The sequence below is a fragment of the Sarcophilus harrisii genome, chromosome 2 (genome assembly GCF_902635505.1).
Source record: "Sarcophilus harrisii chromosome 2, mSarHar1.11, whole genome shotgun sequence".
Classification (NCBI taxonomy): Eukaryota; Metazoa; Chordata; class Mammalia; order Dasyuromorphia; family Dasyuridae; genus Sarcophilus; species Sarcophilus harrisii.
The window spans coordinates 606,250,820-606,271,893 of NC_045427.1; the positions used below are offsets into that span (position 1 = coordinate 606,250,820).

Genomic DNA, 21,074 nt, shown 5'->3' on the forward strand with positions numbered 1-21,074 from the left:
ATTTCAAGAGATTTCAGTGGCTGTCTAGGCTCAGCCATACCTGAACAAGAACCTTCTCTATGATATATGACAGGTATGGAATTCATCCTTTGTTAGGAAGGCTCTGGAAGGGACAATCTACTCTCCCTTTCATTTTCAGGACACTTTTCCTGATGGGAGAGAAAATTTCTTTCTTTGCAGCTACCACAGCTAATTTTCTGAATAATTGGTGCTTGGTCACCCTCCTCTCCTATCTTTTCTTGAGAAGATAAGCTTTAGAACCCTAAGTATATCAGTTGATGTGGATGTCACTATTTTGGCTAACAGAAAATATAAGTAAATTCCATGAGGAAGAGCCCTCTGATGAATTAAAGCCTACAGCCACAACGACAAGCTGAATGTATTTTAAGATTACAAAGTGGCTTATAGTAGGTGTCTTATGAAACAATGAGCAAAAAGGATAAAGTTGTTTCCCCTCTAAAATCCCATGCAAATCTCTCTCTTTCCTATCACCACTGTTATTGGCTGAGGATAGAGGAAGGGAAACAAAGTTTATTTTTAAACCCTGAAATAAGAATGTTTCTCCTACAGGAAGCAATGTGTTATGGAAGAATGAACAATGACACTCTCTACTCACTCCCAGCTCTACCACCGGCTTCCGGTGTAAACTCCAGCAAGTCATTTAATCTCTCAGCCTCAGTTTGCTCAACTGTCAAAGGGGGTTAATGGTCTAATAGCCCAGTCTACCTCCCAGGGTGTTTTGGAACAGCTAAGAGTCTCATCTGAGATAATGGATGAAGAAAGAGCTTTGTGAAATCTAAGGCAGTGATGATGACATTAAGGTTTTTAGTCAGCATGCTCCTGTAATACATAAAAGGTCAGTGCTGACATGGGAAGGAGGACAGCTGTACCAAGAATCTGGATTCAAATTCTTTAAGCCTCAGTTTCTTCACTTGTAAAATGGGGGTGATAATGTTTTCATTACCCATTTTCTAGGCTTACATGAGCAAAATGCCTCGTAATCCTTAACGTGTTGTTGTCTCTGTAGAAAATCTTTCTAGTGATGCTGTAGGGGAACCGTCTCTGAGACTGAGATTGTAGGGAAGAAAGAAGCTGGGCAGAAAAATGGCCATCCCCTACACAGCATGGTTAAATATCACCTTGACATAGAGCAGGGCTTTCAAACCTGAGCTGTTTCCTTGTATTAAAAAATATATATATATTTTGTGATAACTATAATCAATATAATCACTGTCCTTTGTAATCTCTTTAAAAACATTATTCAGAGAGGATTCATGGGTTTTCAACCATCTGCCAGGAGTCTAAGATGTAAGAAAGGTTGAGAATTCCTGACCTAGAGGAAGTACTGTGATTGCTTTCAGTTAAACGAGCTGACCACTGCAGTTCTTTCCAGCTTTCATAGTCTCCAGGTCTACACAAGGATTTCATACTTTTCCTAGCCTTGGCTCCTTCAGGAGTCCCTAGTTACCATTAACCTCTCCAGCAACTTAGAACCTCAGGGAAAGTATCTCCCCACAGACAGGCACCAGCAAATCCCCTCAGGACCAAAGTGTCATTGATTTAAGATAAACACCATGTTCATCCAGGAAGGCTTTTTTTCTTCTAACTCAGCCAAAGCACATCTTCCCATTCCGGGGACCCAACTTGGAGCCAGCTCCCTGGCTCTTAGCCTCATACCCGATCAATTGATGGTTTCATATTGATTGGTACCTAGGAGGCACTAAGGTACTCTATAGAGAGACCTGACTCTGCTAAGGGCCCTCAATGACTACTACTCTGTCCCCTCCCTTTACTTCTCTTAATGCTAAGGGACCATATTCAATAAACTGTCTTCTCTTAAGGTGAGAAGAGTAACATTTCCTACTTCCGCCCTCTCTCTGATGGAAAAAGCATTGGACTGGCAATGCTAGGATCTGAATTCTGCTTTCAGTTCCATCATTAATAAGTTACCTGACCTTGGACAAATTATACACTTCTTTAAATCCCAGTTTCTATATTTGACCAATGGGAGAGTCTTAATACCTATTCTATGGGTCTTTGATAGGACTTTTGTGAGGATCAGATGTGATAGCAGACGTGAAAAATCTGAAAAATATTCTTGCTATACATAAGCAAACGTGGCATTTTGAAAGTCAAAACTTTTTCCCCCTTTCATCAAGCTTCTAGTTATTACTAGGGAGTACAAATTCTTATCATCTGGTTGGTTCTCACTAAGGAAGTTCAAAGTAAAAATAACCACGACTACAACTTTCATCTAACCAATCTATGCTGGTTACCCAGACCAACAGTATGAAAATGGGAACTAACAGAGCAGCTTTGACAAAGCTCACCACTTTCTGGGTCCCAGGTTATCTTTCTCAAACAAAAATGGAGGAAGAAAACAAGGTTTCCATGGGGGATGGAGAAAAGGCTCCTACTCTTTGCCATGAACACAAGATTTGAGACAGTCTTGGCTTAGAATTATAGAATTCTAAAACTAGAAGGGACTTTTGAGCATCTAAAATTACCTCTTGTACAGTGATTACAATGGGAATCACTGACATGGGGCACTCCAAAAGAAATACTTCCTGAAAGGTCTTTATGACCAAAGCAGAACTAGAGAGCATTACTGATCACAAAATAGAAAATTTCGATTATACCAAACTGAAAAGTTTTTGTACAAACAAAACTAATGCAGACAAGATTAGAAGGAAGCAATAAACTGGGAAAATATTTTTACAGTCAAAGGTTCTGATAAAGGCCTCATTTCCAAAATATATAGAGAATTAACTCTAATTTATAAAAAATCAAGCCATTCTCCAATTGAAAAATGGTCAAAGGATATGAACAGACAATTCTCAGATGAAGAAATTGAAAATATTTCTAGTCATATGAAAAGATGCTCCAAGTCATTATTAATCAGAGAAATGCAAATTAAGACAACTCTAAGATACCACTACACACCTGTCAGATTGGCTAAGATGACAGGAAAAATAATGATGATTGTTGGAGGGATGTGGGAAAACTGGGACATTGATTCATTGTTGGTGGAGTTGTGAACGAATCCAACCATTTTGGAGAGTAGTTTGGAACTATGCTCAAAAGTTATCAAACTGTGCATACCCTTTGATCCAGCAGTGTTACTACTGGGATTATATCCCAAAGAGATTATAAAGAAGGAAAGGGACCTGTATGTGCACGAATGTTTGTGGCAGCCCTTTTGTAGTGCTAGAAAATGGAAACTGAATGGATGTCCATCAGTTGGAGAATGGCTGAATAAATTGTGGTATATGAAAATTATGGAATATTACTGTTCTGTAAGAAATGACCAACAGGATGATTTCAGAAAGGCCTGGAGAGACTTACAGAACTGATGCTAAGTGAAATGAGCAGGACCAGGAGATCATTATATACTTCAACAACAATACTAGATGATGACCAGTCCTGATGGATCAGGCCATCCTCAGCAACGAGATCAACCAAATCATTTCTAATGGAGCAGTAATGAACTGAACTAGCTATACCCAGAAAAAGAACTCTGGGAGATGACTAAAAACCACTACATTGAATTCCCAGTCCCTATATTTATGCACACCTGCATCTTTGATTTCCTTCACAAGCTAATTGTACAATAATTCAGAGTCTGATTCTTTTTGTACAGCAAAATAATGTTGTGGTCATGTATACTTATTGTGTATCTAAGTTATATTTTAATATATTTAACATCTACTGGTCATCCTGCCATTTAGGGAGGGTGGGTGGGGTAAGAGGTGAAAAATTGGAACAAGAGGTTTGACAATTGTTAATGCTGTAAAGTTACCCATGTATATATATCCTGTAAATTAAAGGCTATTAAAAAAAAAAAAAAAAAAGAAATACTTCCTGAGGTCTTTACAACATGTGCATTATGGACTGGGAAGAAAAGCACACAGCCCCATGCTGTTTTAGCTTGGATGCAAAAGGCTTCCCCTTTACAAACTCTGAGGGAGATGTCAACCACTTGTCATCATTTTTGTCCCCTATATCACATCAGTCTCAAAGGTTACACAATGCCTTAAAGATGCTTTAGCTTTCCATAGATGGGTCCTGAGGAAAGGTGTCTTCAGGGACAACAACATCTTGGACCTGAATCTTTTCCAACATATCCCCATCCTCCCCCCAAAGGAAACAATTGTCCAGGTAGGCCCATCAACTATGCCCACCAACACCAAGACTCTACAGTCATATTCATCTGCTACTGCTTTGGGGGCATTTGGGCCAGACTGGAAAAAACAAATATTCATGACTATTGCTATTAGAATCCTCTCAAATGTTTTTAAGAGGCCCCTCTGGAAAAGGACAGATTTTGTTTCTTAGTCCAAGGACCATCCAGGAACATGACCACAGCCCTAATTCCTGACTATATACCAGGATACTGCAAGCTTTCAAACCTTCTTGGGATTGTTCAGTCCTTTCATCTTCATTCCACTTCCATCTTGATTAGATGGTTGTTGTGGTGTGTAACACAAACATCTAAGTTGCATGCTTTGATTTCAGGGCAAGGAGCCTTTCTCCTAAACCCTCTCATATGGTTGTCCCCTCTTTTCCTCCCCATTTACTCCAATCCTTTGAAATACTCCCTCTTCAAGCCTTTTAAACAGATATTTCCAACCCTGGCCCTTAAGGCAAGGCAGCCTCCATAGTGCTCAGAGAACTAAGAAAGCTCTTGCTAACTTTTGAGACTGATCTGAAGGCCAAAATGACCGCTTTGCTAGAGCTTCTTTGGGAATACTTGGCAGAAGTCGGTTTGGACTTATGTGGCAAGGATTTGCAGAAGCCAGTCTGACTGAAATGGTGACATCACCAGGTACTTATTCCTCTGGGAGCATTCAGACAACATTTTGACAGTGCAGACAGCTTAAAGTTTCAAGACGTGCTGTGAATGCCTTGGGTACTTTTTTTTTTTTTTTTTAATGATCAAAGGTTAAAGAAAAAGCCTTTTAAAATGCCTGCTTAACAGTCAACACTCCACCTTTTTTTTTTCCTGAGTTGAGGGAAGTCCCAAGGAAAAGAATAAAATTAGCCAGCTTTGTACAGCTTGTTGAGGGAGGCACAATACATGGTAACTGTATGCAAATATGTTCCACTTTTCTATGGAAGTCCGCCTTTTCAGTCTCTTGGGCTGTGCTCTCTCCATCTGACAACATGCAACCCAGGGTTTGCTCTACCCACAATGCACCATCTCTGCCTCTGTCTCACACACACACACACTAGCTCACACTCACATACACACAGAGCCTCAGTCGGGCTGGAGGACACATCCCCAGCACCCCAGAGTCTTCCCCACCTTCAGCCCGTGTCCTTCTTCCGCCTCCCCTCTATGCCTCCCCTCCCCCCCTTAACTTACCCACAAGTCACACTTCATTCATACTAGTCCTCTCCTCCCCTCTTGCTTCTGCTGCTGGGGAAAGGGCCACATATGGCTGGGAACAAACAGTTCTAGGCAGAATTCAGCTAGAGCAGAACAAAGACAGAGCCTGCAAGGGAGGGCAGCCTTCTTGTGTCTACACAAGGCAGCCAGAAGCTGTTCTCAAGCCCCTGCTCCCCTCTCGCTTTCTCCTCCTCAGAGGGCACCCTGCGCTCGCTCACTCGCGCTCTCTTTCTCTCTCTCTCTCTCTCTCTCCTTTCTCTCTGCCTGTCCAGCTACTGCACAACACACATCAATTATTCATTGCTTGTCTCCGAGTTTCCAGGCAAAACCAATCACAGATGGAGGCTCTGCTAATGGGGCCGCTGCCGCGGTTGCCAGCAGCCTGTTTGTGCTCGGGCGACAATCCTCCAGAGACAATAAAGGGAATCGGGTTAAGCTGGAAAACTTCACACATCCCTGAGCAGCCCCGAACAGGGGGAAGAGAGAGAGAAAGAGAGGGGGGAGGGAGGAGAGAGAGAGAAAGAGAGAGAGAGAGAGGGAGAGAGAGAGAGAGAGAGAGAGAGAGAGAGAGAGAGAGAGAGAGCTGCCAGGCTTCGTGGGTACCACGTTTAGAGCTCCCCAGTGAAGCTAGCGCATGGGTTGGTTTAAATGTCCCTGGCAGGAAGGACATGGATGGGGCTGGGCGAAAGGTGGTTCTTAAAGGGGGGAAAATCAAACATACATTTCTTTTTTCTTTTCTTTTGTTTTTTAGGGGGAGGAGGAAGAAGATTGCCCCCCCTCCAAATAAATAAAAGAAAATCTCACCTCGGCTGTGTGCCAGAGATATGGGGTGCTTCTGTCTCTCTAGTGATCCATTTCTTTCTCTTTCCCACCACGCGAGCGTCACACCCACCCACCCTCACACACTCACGCCACACACACGTTTTCAGACAGACACAACTGAGAGAGAGAGAGAGAGAGAGAGAGAGAGAGAGAGAAATTTTGAGAAGGCTCACATTTCAAACTTACTGGGAGGGCTGGGGCACGTTTCAGGACAAAGCGCAGCTCCTGCCTCCAGCATCCCCTAGAGGTGGCTAAAAATGCCGCCCGCCCATGTACCACCCCCCCTCCCCACCCCATCCATTAATTGGAGGCAACACTTGTTCGAGTGTGTCTAACAAATCATCTAGTGAGCCCAGGGGGCTGGAAGTCTTTAGATTAGGGAACCCTAGGAGGCTGGAGTGACTACGAGAATCCAACCACACCAGCTAATGAGTGTCCAGGAAGAAAGAACTGGCTGGCCAACTAGGGGCTGGGAGGGGGACATTACAAATGTACCAAGACACATCCTGAAGGAAGCTGGGGTTACGGGGATGGGTCCCCAGCCCTAAAGCTCCCTCCTCACCTGCCCAGGGTAAGGCTGAATGAGCAGCGGAGGATTCCTAGGGCTAAGGCCAGGAGGAGGAGGAGGAAGTGGCTGCCCTTCCCAGTGGGGCAAAGGGGACAAGGGCAGGCTGGGGTTGAGAGCGGCCCCAGGAAAAGGCTCCTGGCTGGAATGGGATCTCCACAGCGAAGGTGACATGGTTCTTCTCTTCCCTCTTCAACCCATCCCTTCCCCCAGCCACCCATCCTCCAATCTGTGAAGCCTTGTACTCCTCAGGATGAGTGTGTGCGCGCACACAACCACCGCGCGCGCACGTGGGACACAGACACAGACACAGAGAGACAGCAGACCATGTGACCCACCGGGAAAACTGGAGGGAGGTTGAAAGCTGCCGCAGACTGGCCGGCTCAGCCCGCCCCCCGCCCCCCCCCCCCCCCCCCCCCACGACGCCGCATCCTGCGCCGGCCGCTGCCCTAGCCTGCCTCGGAGCTCCCGGCTTTCCCGCACAGCAGGGCCAGGCGTCCCACCGAGAGGCGGCCGGCAAGGTCTCCCCTTCAGCCCCCAGGCGCACCACGAGAGCCAATTCCCAGGGAAGCCTTGGAACTGACCAGACTTGCAAAACACACACACACACACACACACACGCCCTTCCCTCACTTCCCCAGTGGCTGACAATGCTTTATCTCCTCCCTCCCTCATGACCATCACAGTGCTCTTCAGAGGGTCACCCTATCTCTGATCTTGGGCAAGTAATTTAGCCTCACCTTGCCTCGGTTTCCCCATCTGTAAAATGGGGATAAATAATAACTTCCAGTCTCCTCATGAGGATCAAATGTGATAATAATTGTAAAGAACATAGAACAGTACCTGGTACACAGTAAACACTATATCAATGTTAGCTATTATGATCATAACTATTATTAAAATCCCTTTACTTCAGTTTCCTTATTTGTAAAAATAAGGGGCTTGGGTTGGACTGCCTCAGAGATCTTTTGCATTGATGAGCCCACACCCTATTACCATGAATTTGTGGGAATTCCTTGAATTCTGGCAGAAATAAAATAGAATGCACTTCTTACCAAGAAGAAATAAAGAATGGACAGAGCAGAGAGAGTTATGGGGAAAAAACACTGGTTCTGAAGTCAGAGGACCTGGGTTCAAGTTTTACAGATCAAGTGTTATTTAATACTCCCCTCCCCCCAGCCTTCAGTCTCCTTATCTGTAATGTGAGATCGGGCCAGATGGCCCCTAATTAGGGTCCCTTCCAGCTCTAAGTCTATACTGGCCTAGTCCAGGCCTTTCAATTTAAAGATGAAGACATGTAAGGCCAACTTGAAAGGGGAAATGATTTGTCCAAGAATCCTATTTCTAACAAAGGAAAAGGAAAAAAAAAAAAAACAACTTCTAGGTTTCCCGGTAGAACCCCGACATTATGCCCACTGTCTCTCTCAGGGACAGTGTAAGGACTAGGAACCTAAGTATCCTGGTTCATTACAGGATTCATTCCTCTACATGACAGCTTATTTTTTATGGCTCATCTCCTGGTTAGGATTATCAGTCCCCTCTAGTCACCTCCTTCCCTCTCTCCTGAACCCCCACTGGAGAGCCGATTAAATGTCATTTCTTCCCCGCCAGGCTTGCTTCTCAAATCTCCACCTCTCCTCCACACCTCCAAAATCCCCACCAAGGCCTGTTCATTTTTCAGTCTCAGTCTCTTCCTTAAACCACCCGTCCGCCTGTTTGCCTTCCTAGTGGAAGCGTGTTAGACAAATCACTTATCTAGAAATTATGTACTTATTCCTTGTTTGACATAAATCTTCAACAGGACTCTAATCCCACCCCATTGCTACTTGAAATATCACTTTCTATGATGACATTTTGAGACAGAGTTGTCATGGGCTTTTCTACTGGCACTCCAGTTAAATGGATTAATTCATACTTCATAACTTGCTGAATTTTAGACAAGAACAGTGTCATGTAAGAGAAATTCATCCTTATTTCTCTCTCAATCCTTGCCCTTCCCCGCCCCCGCAGGCCAAAGACCAGAACAAAATTCTTCTCTGGGTCTTTAGGCTTGCAGTAAAAGAATCTCTCTACTTGCTCTCATCAGATTCAAATTCCACCCATTACTTCAAGGCCCAGCTGAAGTGTAATCTCAGCCAAAAAAATCTTTCCTGACTATCACTACTATACATATATACAACACTCTCAGCACTTAGATGTCTTTTCATATTTTATGATGATTTCATTCATTCACAGAGTACTTACTATATTCAAGACATTACGGAATCTAGAGGAATTGGCCATATTTTGTTCCAACCTTTTTTTTGATCACACTGGTCTTATGATAATATACTGGGTCCAATTAGGCAGGTCCAGTAAAACTCTCATTTATCCAGAAATTAAACTACAAAAGTCAAGTACTAATGAATTCTCATAAATTAAGTGTCACTTCAGTATATTTTATGGCATTATATATTCCTTTAAAATAAGTAAACAACATGGTAGATGTGTTGATTAGTTTGTCCTGATTTTACTTTATTTGTTACATGGAAAGGTTCTTTGAAGGTGAAGGGAGCATTGGTAAGTGATGGTGATGTTTAAAGAAATAAGAACAATAACTTTTTTAAAAAGTGGCTCTGGTAAAGAACTTGCCATATAATAAATCTATTAACCACCATGGCCCAGTACAGAGTGGGAATAATGTAGAAAGAGCATCACGTAAGGAATTAATGGAATCAGGACTTCAGTACAAATTCTATAACCATCTTACCTTTGTGATTTTGGGTATGTGACTTAGCATCCCTGGGACTTAGCTTATCTAAATCTATGATTTATGTCCTTCATAAACTTATAAAAATCATAATTAACTTATCTGTAAATCTTATAATTTATGTAAATCACAAACTTTTGAAAATTATAACTTATGAACATTTCCTGTTGAGGCTACAAAGAATCCCAGAGACTTATTGTCGATTATAGTACATTTTATGACTAGACATTTGTTGGGCAATAATTCCTCGCTAGGTAGCCTGAAATGATGCTCTAATAAATCAATCTCTAATTGTTATAATTTTGGGGACATACAGAATATGTCACCCATATTCTACAGGATATTCCTGTGAGAGAATGATGTTTCCCATTCTATAGATGGGTGAAGTGAAGACCAGGAAATCAGAGATGGCATAGCAAATCTAATCAGTTGAGGATGAGGAATAGATGCTTGGTAACCTCCAGCAACTAACTTGGGCTGCTACTCTCATCTCTCATAACTGCTCAGGGTTTGTTTTTGGTCCCCACATTTTTGGGAAGGTGGCAATTATTGTACTATTCACCCAGAATCATATGAATGAAGAGAGATCTATTTTTCTCATTGTGTAAGAATGTTCAAAACATTTTGCCATGAGCTTCCTGTGTAAATGTAGAAATGAAAAACATGTTCTTCTTTTCCCAAGGCTGGAATCCCATCAACTTGAAGAACACCACACAAGAACATTAAAAAAAAAAAAAACAGCCCAGATCAAGCCGGTGGTTCCTGAATGAACCAGAACTCTGTTTCTAAGGCAACACGGGTCATGTTCATATGAAAAAATTAATGATTTTCTGAATGGCTATCTCAAAAGAAATATGAACATACTTCAGTCATTCATTTAACAAGTATTGTGTTCGGGACTATAGTAAAATCTCTTGAGCATGACTGAATCTGTCATAGTTCACATAGAAAGACATATATACTAGAATGGACCTCAGGGGTCATAAGATCAGAGTAATTTAGGAGTTTGGATTTAAAGCTGGAAGAGATTTTGGACATTGCAGACACCTAACATTTACAGATGAGGAAGTGAGGCTCAAGAAAGTGAAGTGAGTTAGTTGCCCAAAGTTACACAGTTAGTAAATAACAGAGCCAAGATTTGAATGCAGTCCATATCTACACATGATTAGGTTGGAAGCTGATCGATGGCAAGGGGAGGGGGGGAGGAAGAGAAACAATCCAGATTTGTAAATAGGGCTTTTTAAATGTTTTAAGATCAAGAAAGTTGAGGCTAGATTTATTCTCACTCTTCCTAGAAGCAGGACCTCTTTTAGGTTATACTACTGCATGCGTCTGGAAGCAAGAAAATTTGTCCAAAGTATTAAGCAATTTAAGCTATCACTAAATTCAGAATGAATTGTCTCTTCTGTCCCCCAAGTAACTGAGCTGATCACATTTACAAAACACCAAAGTAGAGGTCTCCAAAACATGGAGGGAAGAAGAGAGAGTGAGTGGCATCAAAAGGAAAACCAAAACTAGCTACCCCCAAACCCAGGCTTTTAGTGACGGAAGAAGGAAGGCTTTCTGGAGGCTAATTCAATTCAAAGAATATTTCATTAAGCAGCCTTCAAACAAGGTGCGAGCTGGCGCAGCGGGGCACTTTGCTAACCTACCAAAATGACCACTGTGTCTGGGAGGACGCTCAGACCCCGGGGAAAATAATTAGGAAGGGGGAAGAGGGAAAGGAAAATCAGCAGGCGGAGAGCTACCTTAGGTTTGGATGCCTGCCAAGGCTGGAAGGATCAATAGTCTGCTGGATTTTGTTCTGTCTCTGTCTCTGTCTGTCTGTCTGTCTGTCTGTGTCCCCTCTGCTGTGGGCCTGGGCTACAAGAAGCACCAATAAATCACAGAGAGCTGCATCCCAGCTAGACGTCAGGCAGCGCACTCGGAGAGAGGCTCCCTTCGCTGCGCTCCAGGAACCTTTCAAGCAAAACCCACCTTGGCAGGATCAAACCAACTCCATCCGGGAGGGGTAAGGGGAAGCCTTGTGGGCTGAAGGAGCAAGGAAGGAAAAATCTCCTCCCGGGGTGGTTCCGGCCGGCCAGCAGGCTCTCCCCGCAGCAGACTACGCTAGAGAGCTGGGCTGATTCAAGCCCTGTCCTTATCCTCCCCGCCTAGCTTCCGGCCAGACCTCTCCACTAGCAAGGAAGAGGAGTAGGGGGGCGGCGGTGTGACTTTGTGTGCGAGGAGGTGGGGGTGGGGTGAGGAACGAGGCAACAGCTTCTCCCTCCCCGCGCTCCTCTATCTGTCCTCATGGGTGGGGTAGCTGAGCCAGGTCGGAATTTTTGCCAGAGTCCTATTCAAGTCAATGGCTTCTGGGCAGCTAGGGGTCAAAATGGGTTCCCTGTCTTCGCCCCCATCATCTCCCCGGAAAGCGTGGCTTTCTGTCCTGGCCACGGGCCATCAGGACCTTCTGAAACGGGGTGATGGAAATAGGAGGTTACTTGGAGTCGTGCTCAACAATAATGGAAACAGAAAATCCACGAGATGGTTCTTCCCTCCCATCCATTGGGAACCTCCCCTTAAAAGGCAGAAGAAGGCAGTAGGACTAGTTTCTACTTACTTGGCAGGAGTTTATTTATTTGGCTGATCCGAGCTAGGTCGGAGCTAAGAGTCCTAAGCTTCTGCAAGGCTTTGGGCAGGGTCAGGAGTAGAGCTGCTAAGATGAGGGTCCGTTGATGTGTGGGGTGGGGAAAAAGTTCTCCCATAGAGCTGGGTTCAAAGCCTGCCTCTTGGTAGTTGCTAGCTGTATGACCATGGACAAGTCACTTTACCTGGTATATACAGAGTAAAGCATATAGGATTGGGAGACTATATCCATGTAAAATTTCAGTAATAATTAGTTTTTTCTATAATAGGGATGGGTTACCCTGAATCCCTGAATTAATTTTTAATTCAACAAATATTTTCAAGCTCTTAACATTTCTATTTATTGCCCTTCCCCCAAGGCTCTAGCTTTCTAGGTTATTGGGGAGCAAGGCAAGATTAGGGTTGGATATCTAATGCTTAGTAAATCTCATAACAAGGAGCAAAGCAGTAATTAGTATTGGTTACCTTCAGGACTTATTTCTATACCTGCTCAACTGTGAAGGAGGCAGGGCTCCAGGATGTCTGCCTAAGCTATCAGCTAGCGCGCACACAGACACACACACACACACACACACACACACACACATTCAGAGAGAGAGAGAGAGAGAGAGAGAGAGAGAGAGAGAGAGCAATCTCTTCTAAAACAACTGCACCAACTCCTCTTGAGCAGTCAGGGATATTTTCAAGGCCAGATACCATTCTGCATTCAAGGAAATCAACCCACTGGAGAGGAGGTAGAAAATTATTATTAAATTAACGTATTTCTACTCTTGTCTTTCATTCTAACTAGCATCAGAATACCCAAGGTTTGCATGACTATCTTTTCAGAACTCAGAGACAATTTTGATAATGGGAGGGATGCCAGATTGGGATTTAAGAGACCTCGGCTGTACTCTGTTCCACCACTGCCTCATCTTGAACACATCACTTAAAGTCTCTGACATTCAGTTTGCTAATCTGCAAAATTCAAGGATTGAATTCTAGTTCCTTCTAACTCTACTCTTACAATGTTATGATCTTTCTGCACCTCAGTTTCCCTATTTGCTAAGATAAAGGATAGCGAGCAGATCTTTGAGATCTCTTCTGTCTCTGCTACCTTATAACTGTCTGTGACAATGCCATCTTATGGAACACTTATGGGACCTTTCAGCTAGACATAGGAAGGTGGCAGGCTTTTTGACAAAGCAGGCAGCCAGTGGGAAAATCACTAAGTTAGGTCCACACATTCTCTTTTACAATCAACCCATCAAGACCTTCTCCCCAGGGAAGTAATAAAGCACCCAATACCCTCTGACTGCTGAGCCACAAAACCCAAGCTGTCTTTCTGATCATATCCCTTCAAAAGAAACTTGAGAAATCAATGGGAAGAAATTATCTACTGCCCTTCCCAATTCTCTTCCCCACTCCTTAAACAAAATCTAAACCAAAGATTGCTTGCTTTCTGAATATTCCAAGCCCAAGATGTTCCTATCCAATACATAATTCATAATGGACACGGAAACAAGGGCCTCTAGCCAGGCATGGCACTGGGATCTGGAAGTCATCAATAAAGTTGGCTATTGGCTTAGACAGCTCTACTCCAGACCTACCACCATTCTGAGCTCTGGCTGTAATCCTGTGAGCTGGCCTTTGACAGAGAGAATGGGAACTTGAGCTGGTGGTTGAGAGGAGAGGGTGAAGATGGAAGGTGGCCAGGGTCAGTCCAGTGTCTATATCATCAAAGGAGACCAAAGAACATTCTGCTTTTGACCCATATATATGCATACATAAATATGTGTGCATGTATACACACACACACACACACACACACACATCCCTATCTATCCATTCATGTAGAAAATTTCTCATGAAAAAAAAAAATTCCCCTACCCATGCAGGCAATGCTCTGAAATTTACAGCCTTAGAGAGTTGGGGGTGGAGGAAGCTTTAAGAAGCACAGCAATACAATCAGTGTGTGTCAGAGGAAGGATTTGAACTTTTCTCTCCTTCTTTAACACCTTATCATCCTCTAATGTATTCTATTCAACCAACATTTAGTAACCACTTCTTATGCGCTAGGTGATAAGGACAATAAGTCAAAACATAAAATGTCCCCTGCCCAAAATGAGGGTATAATTTTAGACACAAGTTAATATATGCAAAATGCATAGAGCAAATATAATTCTTTTGTGGAATGGAGAGTACTAACAGCTAGGAGAATCAGGAAAGGCTGCTCTATGAGGTGGCACCTAAGTTGGACTTTAGAGCACAAGTGTCAAACACACAGCAAGTAATATTCCCGAGGATTAAAATGTAATTGAGAAATATTTAGCAAAATTTAAAAATACAAAATAAAAATAGAACAGAATAAATAAAAACAAATGGTGAGAAGCAAACTAAGATAAGAACAACAAATAAAACAAATAAAAAGAAATAAAAATCAAACTAAAATAAAAATAAAACAATGTTAATATTTTGTTTTTTATGTCAATATGTGACCCCAAAGGATCATTATTTTTGGTATAGTGGCCCCATTTTTATTTCTTTGGATGATGCCATGGGGATTCTAGGAGGAAAAAGTGAGGGAGAAAAGCATGCCAGATTTGGGTTACCAGGCTACTCAAAGGTAAGGGGGCTGATCTAATAGTATACATTCAAACCAAATGAATACTTTGCTCTACTGTTGAGTATTTCTATATATCATCATCTTATTTCAACACTTATTACATGAGTTTATGTTTCCTCATCTCCAGTTTTGCAGTAACTCTTCCTTCTTTCCTTTTATCTCCTTAAAGCACATGGAACATGACTGGGAACAGATGAGGAGCAATTAGAATTTGTTGACTGATATTGAATCATGGACTTAAAAGCTAGAAAGACCTTGGAGTTTATCCACCTCAATTTACAAATGAGGAAATTGAGTCCCAGGATAATTAAATGATTTGCTCAAACCTAGTTCTCTGGTTCCAAATCCAATTGCTATATATATATATATATATATATATATATATAGTTTCTACCCCTCAATTTTTCTAAACTTTTGATTATTTTTACACATTTCATCAACTTTTTGAAGACACTAGGTCTGGAGATGAGCAAGCAGGCATTTGATCATTTGTCTGGGGAAAGTCAAAGTCAAAGAGTGAGGGTAGGAGATTCAGAGGAAATGGAAGGAAATGTATTCTAAGTCTGGTACAATGCATGGCACATCCATGCTTTTCTATCCATTCATCCATTTATTCATTCATATTTGTCATTTTATGCTGCATTAATATTCTATTACATACATGTATCATCATTTGTTCAGCCTTTCCTCAATCAATGGACATCTACTTTACTTCTAGTTCTTTGCTACCACAAAAAAGGCCTCTGTGACTATTTTTGGTATATATGGGACCTTTCTGGGAGAGAGACCTTCTAAACAGTAATTCCACAGCCCATCCTGCAGGCTCTAATGGAGGTCATTATTCTTTAGTCCACTCCTCTTCCACTCTCAGCTTCCTTTCCCCTTTCCCAGGTCTCATTTGAGACTAGAGCATCATCTTTCCTTCTTTAACCTTTACTAATTAAGACTTAGCTTGAGATCACTCAATCTCTATTTTATTGGACATTTCCCCTCCCCCCACAAAAGATATTTCAGCCTTGTTCACTCTCTTTCCAAATACTCTGTTGATAAAACCGTCCAATTTGGAATCGAATGGGAAGAGATGGCTCCCCATCTCCTTATGGGAAGGGGATACCCAATAAATCCTTTCATTCCATTAAAGAACTGCTCTAAACCAAGCCAACAATAAAAACAATGAGACTTCTCAAGATGTACTTAAAACTATCACTCGCTTTCCCCCATGGAGTTCAAGAAACAGATCCATTTCTTGCCGTCTGTGCATCAGGAGGGAGAAGTTTTCATTTTATCTATTACAAGGACCGTTTACAAACATATTGGCCCTTCAGACACATGTGGGACCCTCGTCTCCTCATCTCACAGCAGACGTTTAATTGGGAGGAAGTGATTTTAAACATCTGGGGCAAACATCTGAGAGTTGGGCTGAAGACCACACAGAATCTAGAGGAAATTGAAATATATGCAATTATATCACTTCCTAGTCTGCGTGTGTTTAGGAGAAAGAACAAGATAAACAAATACAGAAGTTTCAAGGGGGTGATGCTTGCCTGCATTTTCTTTCCCCAAGAGAGAGGGAGCTGGGAGCTAGAGAGAGACAAAGGCAGCACAGTGTCTTTCAGAAGAACAGCGTTATTTCCTTATATCTATCTGCAGGCAACCTGGATGTCGCCAGGCCAATAGAAGTAAGTCAGTGATGGATAGAGTGGAGAAAGTCCCTTGGGGGGAGAGTAGGAACAAAGAAAATGGGGGAAATAAAAGGCTAGCAACCATTTAGCTGAAAATTTTTCTTTCTTCCAGGAAACCCAATATCACCTGGATCATGGTGGGGGGACGAAAGCAGAGAACTGAATAAATGGGACAGAAATCAGGTCTGGCTTAAGAGAACATAGTGTTTAGGACTGAAAGGTACTGAGTCCAAATCTTTCATTTTTCAAAATGAGGAAACTGAGACCCAGAAAGATAAAAGGATATGGGACTTTACAAATTTTCTGACTCCATGTCTAGGGCTCTTCCTCAGTGGATCAAGGGTAGAATTGTAAAGCTGGTAGAGTTTACTTTGGATTGCTGCCTACATCCTCTTGACCAGAATTACTGAATTCTGAGATAAACAACTAACTCATGCTAATCTGTTCCTGACATAATGGTTTAGAATTAGAACTGCAGACCTTAAAGGATCATTTAATATAAACTACTTGTTTTTACAGATGAGGAAACTGAGGTTCCACTTTATCAGCCAGGATTTCTCAGAGGCTCCTCTGACTTTGAATTCAAGGCTCTGTCCACTCACTCCTTTGTCTCTAAATTAGCTGTGACCTTGGAGAAAACAATTTCAGGGTCCAAAATCATAACTGGCCAGATAATATCCATCCTCAGTCCTTTCAGGGATGAGCCTTTGAAATGATAGGAGATGAACAAATAAAACAAGCCTCCCAGTATTACTCCTCATTCTGAATTTCAAGCATTTCTCATAAGTGTCCCATTATTTCTCTGCAGTAAAGGGTGCTAGGTTATGAAATAACTGGGAAGACTAAGGTATAGCCCCATTTAAAGATGTTTAGAGTTAGATTGGATGCCATTTCTTATGCCATTCCTCCCCTTTTGGACTATTCTCCTTCTTAGAGGCACGGAGGGGGTACAATGCATTCAGGAAAACCTGGGTTCAAATCAAATATGTGACTGTGGGCAAGTCACTTCCTCATCTGTAAAATGGAGATTTCATCTTATTGTTTTTATGCAGCATGATAAATGTAAAAATATGTTTAGAAGAATTGCACATATTTAACCTATACTGAATTGCTTGCTATCCAGGGGAGGGAGGAGGAGGAAAGGGAAGGAGAAATATATGGGACACAAGGTTTTGCAAGGGTGAATGTTGAAAACTATTTTTGCATGTATTTTGAAAAATAAAAAGCTATTATAAATTTTTTTTTTTTAAATGGAGATCATAGCATCTAACTCTCAAGATTGTTATAAAGATCAAGTGAGATTATTTTTGTAGAATGCTTAGCATACTTACTGGCCCATAGTAGGTACTAAGTAAATGCCTCTCTTCCTCCCCTTTTTTTCCTGTACCCAAACAAATTTTATCCAGTTATTAAACCCAAGAGAAATCTTAACTTTCCAAGAGTAATCTACAATTTGAGATATACTGTAATGCCGAAGAAACTGAGGCAAGAGAGAACTGTGGCACAACAATACTAAATAAAACCAAAAGAAATGACTAATAGTAGAATTTTAGGCACTGAGAGAAATTCTCTTAGATTCCTGAAAGAGCTAAAATATATTTCCCACTATTTTTAGCCCTCTAAAAGAATTCAACTAATTAAATCAATTAAATCAACCTACTGTGTGCAAACCATGTTCTGGACATTAGAGAGATAAAGACAGATTGGGAGATTTCTAGTCTAGAAGGAAGCACAGGACAAGTACACAAGTAATTAAAATAATTAATAGAATGTCAAGTGAGAAAATCGTTACTGAGATGTTTGGGGAAAATTATATGAGCAATCTGAGGAAGATGCAATCCCTTGCGTCAGGATGAAGGGGGAAAAGGTGCTGGCCCCCATACTTCATGAACAAGTTGGGATCTGAAGGAGGAGTGAGAGGACTTTACAAAGGCAAAGAGAAAGGACAGAACAGTCCTAGAATAGGGTGAGCAGTAGCAGGGTTATCTGGAAGGCAGGCAATGAGCAAGGCATGGGGGGAGGAGGGAATGTATAGCTGACCAGGTACACAGGAGACAGATTGTGTAAGGCCTTGAATGCCAAAGTCAGGAGTCAATGCTTTATTGTAAACTTCAAGGGAACTATTGGAGGAGTGTGTGTGTGTGTGTGTGTGTGTGTGTGTGTGTGTGTGTGTGTATGTTTAGTAAGATGGTCTCATCAATCCTAAGCAGAGAAGCAGTTTCCTCTGCAGGACTAGCCCTTGGAGAAGAATGTTTAAGTCAGCAAAATGCATCTTTGGTGTTCCCAATTCTCTTTTCTTCTCCTCCTCCTCCTCCCTCCCTCCGGCATTAGCTTCTCCATGTGACCTGACTGCTCATTCTAGCCTGCCAGCTTCCCTCCCCATTCCCCACATGTGCTGTCAGAATCTACTCTCCTATATGTAGCACAGGGAAAAAGGATCCAGAGATATTTCATTTGTTTTTACTTTCAGCTCAAAAATAATTTTCAAAACCTGAATATATAGTAAAAGTTTATTATGTGCAAGGCACTTTGGCAGGAGTATGGGTTAAGAGACAAAAACCAAACAAATAAAAAGGCAATAATAAAACAGTCCCTCCCTTGGAGAAGCTTAGGTGCCATTCTGGGAGGGCATATGAGAGCGATCCCTGAGGGTGGCACATGAGCTAGCAGTTCTATGAGAAGAGATAAGGAAGGAGTGCCCTGGAAACTTGGGGGACCTGAGGCATGGAGGTGAAAGATGGACCGTCATCCCTGGGGACCAGAAAGTAGGTTGTGCAGAAGGAGTGCAGAAAAGGAAATTTTCTGAAATATGATGGGGGAAAGCTTTCAATGCCAGTCTTTGTCTACTGCATTTTATCGTACACCTCCTGACTCCAAGCTCAGAGTCTGCCTCCTGTGTCACACAGCTGGGGAATGCTCTGAGAAGTGAGAAGATTTGTCCAGGATAATGGAGAGTCCGTTTCTGAGGTGGGATCTGAATTCAGGAATTCTGAAATCAGGGAAACCTCGGCCAGAAAGGCTTCCAGCATGGGACTGGTTTTGGAGATGTTCACTGCCGGTAGATCATCTCAACCACCTAATTCTATCTGTTTTCAGGTTCTAGTGAGGGGTGTGTGTGTGTGTGTGTGTGTGTGTGTGTGTGTGTATGTGAATAGGAAGAGGAAAGAGAGATTCAAACCTGATGACTAGAAGTTTGGTGGTACCCTCAAAAGAAATAGAGAAATTAGGAGAACATGAGAATTGGGCGAAAAGATGGGCTCCATTTGAGACTTGTCTAGTTTGAGGTGCTGATAGGATACCAGGCAGAGATGCACAGCAGGCACTTGACAATGTGGGACTGAAGTTCAGGAGAAAGGGAGAGATTAAGAGCTGGATATATAGATTCCAGATTCATCTCCATAAAGATAATTAGACCCATGGGAATTGATGAGATTTTCAAGGGAGAGAGGTAGAGCGAAAAGAGTAGAAGTCCCTTTGAGTATTCATCTGTAAAAACAGAGGGTTGCTTTTAAGGTCCTTGTCGGCTCAAAAACTAAAATGAAATAATGGGTGTGAAAAGTATAAAGAGTCATATAAACTCAAGGTATTAGTAGTATTATCACCGATGCCCAAGCTCTATCAATAATGCTGTGGATCACAGAATGAACCTCAAAGGAGATATGGGGGCACAACACATCCATGCTCAAAACAAATTTATAAGTGGCTTCCTGTTGCTTAAGTCGGGAATCTGGAAACTCCTCTGCCAGACACAAGATATTCCATTATTCTCCCTAGGCAACCTGACTCCCATTTCCTCAGCTATAATGTGGTCTCCTTGGGTGTGGGAGTGTGGATCTTGTCTAAATTCACATTCTCTGTTGTTCTAGACTTAAGCTAGGAGCTCTAAGCACCTAGGTGCTAAAGGCTTGTTGACTGATTAACATTTGGACGCCTAGATTTACAGACTGTTAAGAGTCAGGACAAATCAACAAGTCTTAACCTCTTATTTTAAGGAAACAGATCCAGAAGAAAAAAAAAAAAAATATTTACCCCAAATCACCCAGCTTGTTAGTAGCAGAATAGGGAGATCAGGAGATCAGGAGATCAGACTTGCCCTCAAAGGGATGTGATGTATTAATTCTCAGACACGATATTTAGATAATTCAACAGAGGGAAAAACCTACCTCAGAATTGAGCCAGACTGAAAGGAAAATCTTCTGTAAGATTGAGTTTCTTTCCACCTATATATAATATTCCTTGTTTTGTGTGAAAATCTCTTTGTGGTCCAGGTTTTATTTCTTTCCAAACAAATCAGACACTGGTGCCTTGGAAACCCTTCTGGAAGGTTGTCTTTGCCTCACATAAGGGATTTACAAACCTTTAAAGATGATGTCATCAATTCCTTCCCGTGAGAGGCAGATAGAGAGAATTCATAACAATTATAGCCATCTCAAGGGCAGCTAGATGGCAAAGTGGATAGAGAGCAGGGCTTGGAGCTATCTTTCTGAATCTGAAAATCCAGCCTCAGATACTAGCTGTGTGACTTTGGGCAATTCACTCAATCCTGCTTGCCTCAATTTCCTCATCTGTAAAATGGAGAAGGAAATGGCAAACCATTCTAGTATTTTTTTTGCCCCCCCCCCCAATCCCTATAT

At 42.1% G+C, this 21,074-nt stretch overlaps 1 protein-coding gene across 11 annotated transcripts in view; it reads right to left on the reverse strand.

Moving 5' to 3' along the window:
* ZMIZ1 (zinc finger MIZ-type containing 1) overlaps positions 1-21,074 on the reverse strand; it is a 430,170-nt gene that overhangs the window by 116,932 nt on the left and 292,164 nt on the right. Inside the window, exon 1 of one of the 11 annotated variants that reach the window (XM_031956404.1) lies at positions 5,366-5,889. The exons of the other annotated variants lie outside the window; for them this stretch is intronic. The gene's annotated coding sequence lies outside the window, so the exon portion shown is untranslated. Of the gene's footprint in view, positions 1-5,365; positions 5,890-21,074 lie in introns of those variants that run through there. 11 annotated transcript variants of the gene reach the window in all.